Source organism: Anoplolepis gracilipes, chromosome 12 (assembly GCF_047496725.1).
Source record: "Anoplolepis gracilipes chromosome 12, ASM4749672v1, whole genome shotgun sequence".
NCBI lineage: Eukaryota > Metazoa > Arthropoda > Insecta > Hymenoptera > Formicidae > Anoplolepis > Anoplolepis gracilipes.
The window spans coordinates 6,995,111-7,002,308 of record NC_132981.1 but is presented as its reverse complement, the minus strand read 5'-3'; the positions used below and the strand labels follow the sequence as shown (position 1 = coordinate 7,002,308).

Genomic DNA, 7,198 nt, shown 5'->3' with positions numbered 1-7,198 from the left:
CACGCGCACAGTGCGTGATCGTCAGAACCGACCCCAGTAACATGTGGAGTGCGGAGGAGATGCGATACGAGACATAACTCGATATAATATATATACGCGAGCTATTGCCGTGCTACTGCGCCCTGCGCCCATGGTACGTGACGTCACGCGTCACGCACATGCCACGCACTATACAGCCCGTAACGCTGACGCAGAGCCACCTATCGTTCGCTCTATACTACCACTGTAGAGTAAGCTTTGGCAATCGCGCCCTGTGCGTGCGGCAATGTCACTGATAATGAGCTGACAACCAACAAGTCGAGTCGCGGTTGCTCTACGTCGTTCTCGTCCTCTGTGTCGACCTTGGGCGAGTATCACGTACGTAGTGTATTATATGTCGAGACTTATATTCTCAAGATAGATTTGTCGATAATATATAACTAGGAATTATTCGTCGTTTAGCTCGCGCGTCACTGAAATCTCTTATATATTTAATACCAATCAAGTGTCTAATGTACAGACTGTTACCTTTTTATTACTAGAATGACTAGTTAATTTTTCTGTGCATATTCTGTTTAGATGAACCTTAGCCGTGTTTTTAATCTAATATTTTTATTGGTCAATATGTAGTATGTATTGTGAATCGGGTATTATGTTAACTTCGCAGGATGCGGGACGCGTGGCGTCGCTTTTCTCGTCATTTTTGTAATCGAAGTCTGCGAGTGACATTGATGGACGAACGGAGCGTCGCATTAATTAGCATGCACAGCAGTAATTAACGAAATTCCGTAACCGGTACGTATCGCATAAACGGCGGAATATCCATCGATATATTCTATTTAATAAGACGGGCCTTGCTTGTTCATTTGAATCGCGATCGATACATATCGGAAGCGTCCGTCGTGTCGCATGGTCTACTGTATTGTGTGTCTAATAGATTCGTATCATTTAATGCCATCTCCTGTGTATAATTTTGTTCAGTCCATTGTCAATTGCGATATTTTACCACGTCATAATAATCGATATAATGAAATAGCGATGTTTTTATCACTATGTTTACGCCTATATCTTTATCTTTGTCTTTATCTTTTCACAGCATCCAATGGAGCGACAGTGATCACTAGACGCGGCCGAGGCTCGTGACGTTATAGTTCACCGCGAAGAACTTCTCGCGCTTTTTCGTATGTTACTAGAATTTTCGTAGTCGAGTGAGAAGCGTCGTAAGTATCGTGTAATATAATACGAACGATTTAACAGTGTCACGCGTTATTGAAATCGTTATTGAAAGTGCGCGTAATATACATATAACTCAACTGACGGAAACGCGTCAATCGGAAATAACGAGAATTCGGTAATTGAATAACGGGTGAAAATATTAAATATTTGCCGATTGCTCGCATGATAAATATCAATATTCTTTTCGCGTTATTTTACATCGCAGTTAAAACAGTGTACGCCCCGCGAAAAATGCGATTATTGTCGGGAGCAATATTGTCGTACAAAATGTCGCGCGATCGTCGTATTTGAGTATCGTAATTAAACGGGAGTGTTTTCTGAGTGATTTCGAAGATCCATCATCAGCAAAAGATTAAGAGAGGAGGAGCAGGCCTGGGATGACATCGTCGGAACAATTGTAAGGTAATCTAATATATTCGTATTCTCTCTAATACAATTAATAATTGTATCATATGATAAATATTTATAAATCTTATTTTATTAAACGATAATCTTATTTTATTAAACGATTATATATAAAATCAGTATAATTGACCTACTTTGTGTTATTATTGACTTACTTCTAAAGCAATATTAAAACAAATTACCTTGTTATAAACTGTACGTGTATTTTTTTCGCAAAATATAATCAACAATCGTCTATATGTTCTTAATACTTAAATTAATATTTATTTAAAGTATATGTTCATAAATGTCTACAATCGAAATGAGAGAATATCGGATTAGACATACAAGGATATGATATTGTCGCGCAGAATAAGGTCTCGTGAATATTTAACGAATCGTTCGATGGATTTGGCTTAAGTTATGAAGTTCTTTCGAATCGATGACCAATAGCTCATAAAAAATAGCTTGATTGTTCTAGCATCATTATTGATTTATAGCAGTATTACAAAAAAAATTAATTTTTTTAAATATATATATATATATATATATATATATATATATATATATAAATTGTTGCATATTTTATATTAGAAAATATATCGTTTCAAGAATTAATAAAAATTTCATAAAAGATATATATCAATAATGATATTGATAATCGATTTTTTTAAGGTAAGAGTTTTAATTAACAATTTCTAATCTAAATGTATGATAATTTAATATATATATATATAATTTACTATAAGTTTATTTATTACTATTAAAACTGATTAAGGAAATAATGAACAGAACAATATCGTAAGACTAAGATTTTATTTCCGCAAACTTTCTCTGACAAAATAATATTCGTTATTCAATTATACTCATTAGCAGACATTGCATTGTGACTATAAGGAACGTAAGTACTAGATTTTAGTTAAATGATGTGACTGTCATAGTCAGAAAAACTATGCAAATTATAGAAGAACTTGAAAATAAAAAGTGTGTTTGCTCTGAATTTATATTTCACTTTGTAATTTTTTTATACTTATTATTTCTAAAGACTAAGAAATATGTGGTGAATTTTCAAAGGAAGTTGACTGGTGATCGTTGCAATAATAAAAACCATAGCAAAATCACTTCAATAATCTAATTTAACAACAATTGTTCTCCTATGATAACAAATATATATAATTTTTACAATTATGAGATATACATTGAACAGTCTTTCATTTTTAATATTTAAAAACAATTTAATGCAATTAGTAGCAAAGAGGCACTAATTATGTACGTGAAATTATTTAATTTAGTTTTTGAAATAAAGATCTTTTTATATTTTTCTATAAAAGAATTAAATTCGAAATTCAAAATGGGATATTAAAATATAAAGGATGATAAAATTGTTTATATTAATTTAGTACATTTAATGTCTTTAGAAATTTTTAATTTTACATATTTAACAAAATTTTTATTTTACATATCAAAGAAATTTTTGTTGACTCATAGTATAATTTTAGAAACACGGTAATTATATATTTTATGAAAATTTTATGAAAAATTCATAATTTACCTGTTACAGTCAATGATAGACGCACATTAATTGTATTAATGACTTGTTCCTTACCGTTGCATAACTCGAATTGAATGAATCGTAACTGAGGAGTTAAAGCGAAATGAACGCGGTACTACAGAAGCAAAACGCCACGTGGCTGCGCTGATATTGCATCAACCTAAATTTCGCCAGACTTCAAACCATGGAAGTCATTAAGAACCGATGAAAATTTTTATAAGCTCACTGATTAATGATAGGCGAGTGTTTGGTAAAATGAATACTTCGTTCGAGAAAACGAATGTTTTCATTGGCGTTTCTTGAACATGCTTATAAAATGAAATTCCACATTTGTTATGTATGTTTAAAACTAAAAAAAGAAAAAATTTCGAAACCGTTTTGATTTTGCTCTCGTTAGCTCCAATTCTTGCATTAATTAAGATCACGGCCAAGTGCCTTTGATATTAGAGCTGTTGCGAAAAGATCGCGATACACGAATGCAATTAAAAGAAAAAATGTTAGTACGGGAGAGGCGCAGAGCAATAATACCAAGTGTAGACATGTCGACACTTCCCTTAGCGTGGCTAATTATTAAGGATGTTTGCACCACCTGAGATTAATGTGTCAGGTATCAGCACAAACTCGTAGTCTAGCCGAGACATTATCGGTTCGAGGGAAAGGTGACTACTGCGAAATACTGTTTAAATTAAATCTCAGTATCTATAATCATAATTATTAATTTTTCATTTCTTGCGATTATTATCGATTTGCTGTTCAATTTTGAAAGCTTATTAAAAGAGTTACACTGTAAAAATAATATATAAAATTACATAAATGTACAATTATACAATAAATTATAAAAATGTTATACATTTTTATTATTTATTGTGTAATTTTATGTTTATTGTTTATATAACTGTGTAATATTTTTTACAGCGTATATTTAATTTTTCACATTGGTAAATCATAATATCTCATATATATTTTTCCCTCAATAACATTATCAATAATATTTCCTTTCATTTTTTGAGACTGAATAATATCTATTGTAAGGAAATAGATATTCTGACTAACTTGTACCTATAATTTATATGTTAAAAATAATGATTATTTACTTCTATGCTAGTTTATGACAATCTTAACTTTAAATTAATAATATTTGACATATCGTAACAAAATATTGTACATTTACAATAATGATGATTACGAGAGTTTATTGCAACTCTCTTAATCATCATAATCTAGTGATTATACAATCGTTTGTACTTTGTGTAAAATATTACATGAAAATGTACTACATGCTTAAGACATGTACATATATCATGAAATAGCTTTATTTATTTCTCATTTATATAAGAAACCTTTGTGGTGCCAATGTTAATGCAGAAAGCAATAGAAATCGTTTAAGAGATCATAATAAAAACGGCAATATAAATGCCGTCGCATTGCTATAAGAAGCACAAACCTGTTAGACCGGAAACGACACATGTGTGATACAATCTTCTGTTATGTTCATAATAACAGATTACTAAATCCGATAAATATTTTAAATATGATATTACATTAATTAAACATAATTGGGTTTAACGTAACATAGAATTTGCATCAATCTAAGATCAATCTAATTTAGTTCAATATGTACGGCTAAAATTGCAACAGCAACTATATCAGATGTCAACAGTAGATATAAAATGTAATTTCGATGTAATCCATATTCGTATTAACTTTTATATATGCAATTTTGAACATAACATTTACATCTCTATCGATTTTTATCTTACAACATTATTTGTAAAATTTTTAAAAGAAGCAACGAATATTCTTGTCCGATGCAATTTTTATATAACATTAACATAAGAGAATAACTGTGTAATGCTGATAAAAATTTATAAATCTTTTTCGTCATTTTTCGATGTAGTAATAAATTTAATATATCTCGCATTTCAGTTTCGATGCCTCTGCGAGTAAGAATATAAATTAAGACGTGTGAATTTCTAGTGATAAATAACGTGCTCGTAACCTCTCGTAATTTGACGAAAATCATCTGGAGATCTCTCTTCTCTCAGTCAAGAATGATTAACGATATTCAAAATAAAATCAGCTTGGCTTCAAAATAATGAGGCTTGCTAAATCGCGGAAGTGCAGAAACCGGTTCATTCGAATGATAGACAGTTTGCCGATATCTCCCTTACTTATGTTTTAGCATGAACTCGCGTCAAATATCGATTACTTTACATATTTTTTTTTTTTTTTTTTTTAATATACGTCATTTGAATATTATTATTCTCTTTCTTCAAATACTTTAGATTCTAATTGATGTCTCAAAAGTGTGTATTATCATATTTTTCCATATAAATGATAGTGTGTGTCGTCATATATATTTTACCATAATTTGTATAAAATAGATATATAACGGGAATTACACTTTTCAGCAATTTTTTAGTATAATTATATCTAACAATGCACAGTCGTTAAGGTCATTCATTAGTACACATATTATCTCGTCTATGACGTTGATGCACGATCACGAAAGTGACCTGAGTACTTTAAGCTTATGAGTTAGACGGCGCTCTCTCGGGGGGTACATTAAGCAATATAAAACGTACAACTCGGAAGGATTGTCGAAGCTTTCGAAACGTGCGAACGAATTATATTCAACGACCAAGGATAATGATCCCGAGTGCAGTAATGATTCATCTGGAATAGCAACTGACCGGCAAGGTGCAGTAGACAATGAATCAAATTGCAGGTTTGTTACACAAACTAACTATTATACAAGTACATTTCTTCAGAAAAATCTATTAAATCAGATTTGTTTCTTCAGCGTGAGAAAGTCATGGTCATTGACCCAGATCATTATAGACGCTGATTAGTATTATCAAGCATATTTCAATGCGTTTTACGCTGAAATATTTTCATTAAATAAATCTCTTTTTCCAAATAATATGTAACTAATTTTATAATTCATTGTACACGATTTCAGTAAAAAGCAGTTTAAATTTTATATATAAGAAAAGTATAAAATATTAGAAATATTAGAAAAGTATAAAATATTAAAAATAGCGTTGAATTGAAAATATAAATTGAACTTTTTTTTTTTTTTTTACATAAACAATCATTACATGTATCGTGTGTTTAAATGAAAATGATAATAATTCGTAATGATAAATAGAAAAAGTAAAAATTTTAGTCTATCAATTATCATGCATTTCTCAAGTATTGACAATTAATCATAGAACAATCTATGGTAATGAATGCTTGCTTTAATAATGACACCAGCATTGTGGCTAATACTATATGATCGGCAGCTCATCCATGTAATCGATAGTGTGGAACGTATGTCTGTAATTCTGCACTGGTAATTATATTTCCGTATATTTACTTTTTGATTGATGCATTGCCAATCATTAATCGGAAGCAATCATGTAAGACAGTGCAAAATTATCTCTACTTATTGATATTCAGATAAATATATTTAAAACAATGAAGTTTATATAATAAAAATTAATTAACTAAATTTTGGACGAATTGAGCTTTTTTTATTTAATTTATTCTAATGATTAAACCATCGATATTGTAAAAGTATATACGCAAGATCTGTATCTAAATCTAATAAATAATAAATAATACATATATAATTTATAATAAATTGAAAGAAAGAGTTACAAATAGTACAGAAAATTACAAATAATATAGAAAATTAAGTAGTAGGAATCATTAAAATGATAGCAATCGGATATAAACTAAAATATATAAAGGCTTTACTAAATAATCTAATTATTTGCACACATCTCTTTCTATGTTTAAAATTGATTTGTTTTAAATAGCACTTTAAGCATCAAACATTGCAACATATTTTAATGTGTTATTTTATATTGTTTTAATTATATTTACAGTAATAATAATTGTTCTTGTACAATATTTCTGAAGCAAAAAAAATTGCTATTATAAAAAAACAAACTAAATCTTTTTCACGTTACAGTGAAATCCTATTGTAATAACATATCTCGAAATAGCGCGCAAAATCCGTTTCCTTTTTGACCCTGAATTAGAAGTGAAGTGGAGCTG

The 7,198-nt window shown here is 29.8% G+C and overlaps 1 protein-coding gene across 3 annotated transcripts in view; it reads left to right on the top strand.

The window, feature by feature from the left end:
* The first annotated feature begins 225 nt into the window (after window positions 1–225).
* LOC140672169 (uncharacterized) overlaps window positions 226–7,198 on the top strand; it is a 59,587-nt gene continuing 52,614 nt past the window's right edge. Inside the window, exons 1-3 of one of the 3 annotated variants that reach the window (XM_072904073.1) lie at window positions 232–357; window positions 647–774; window positions 1,076–1,612. The gene's annotated coding sequence lies outside the window, so the exon portion shown is untranslated. Of the gene's footprint in view, window positions 358–646; window positions 775–1,075; window positions 1,618–7,198 lie in introns of all 3 variants that reach the window. The other 2 variants (XM_072904070.1, XM_072904072.1) reach the window with 2 other exon arrangements.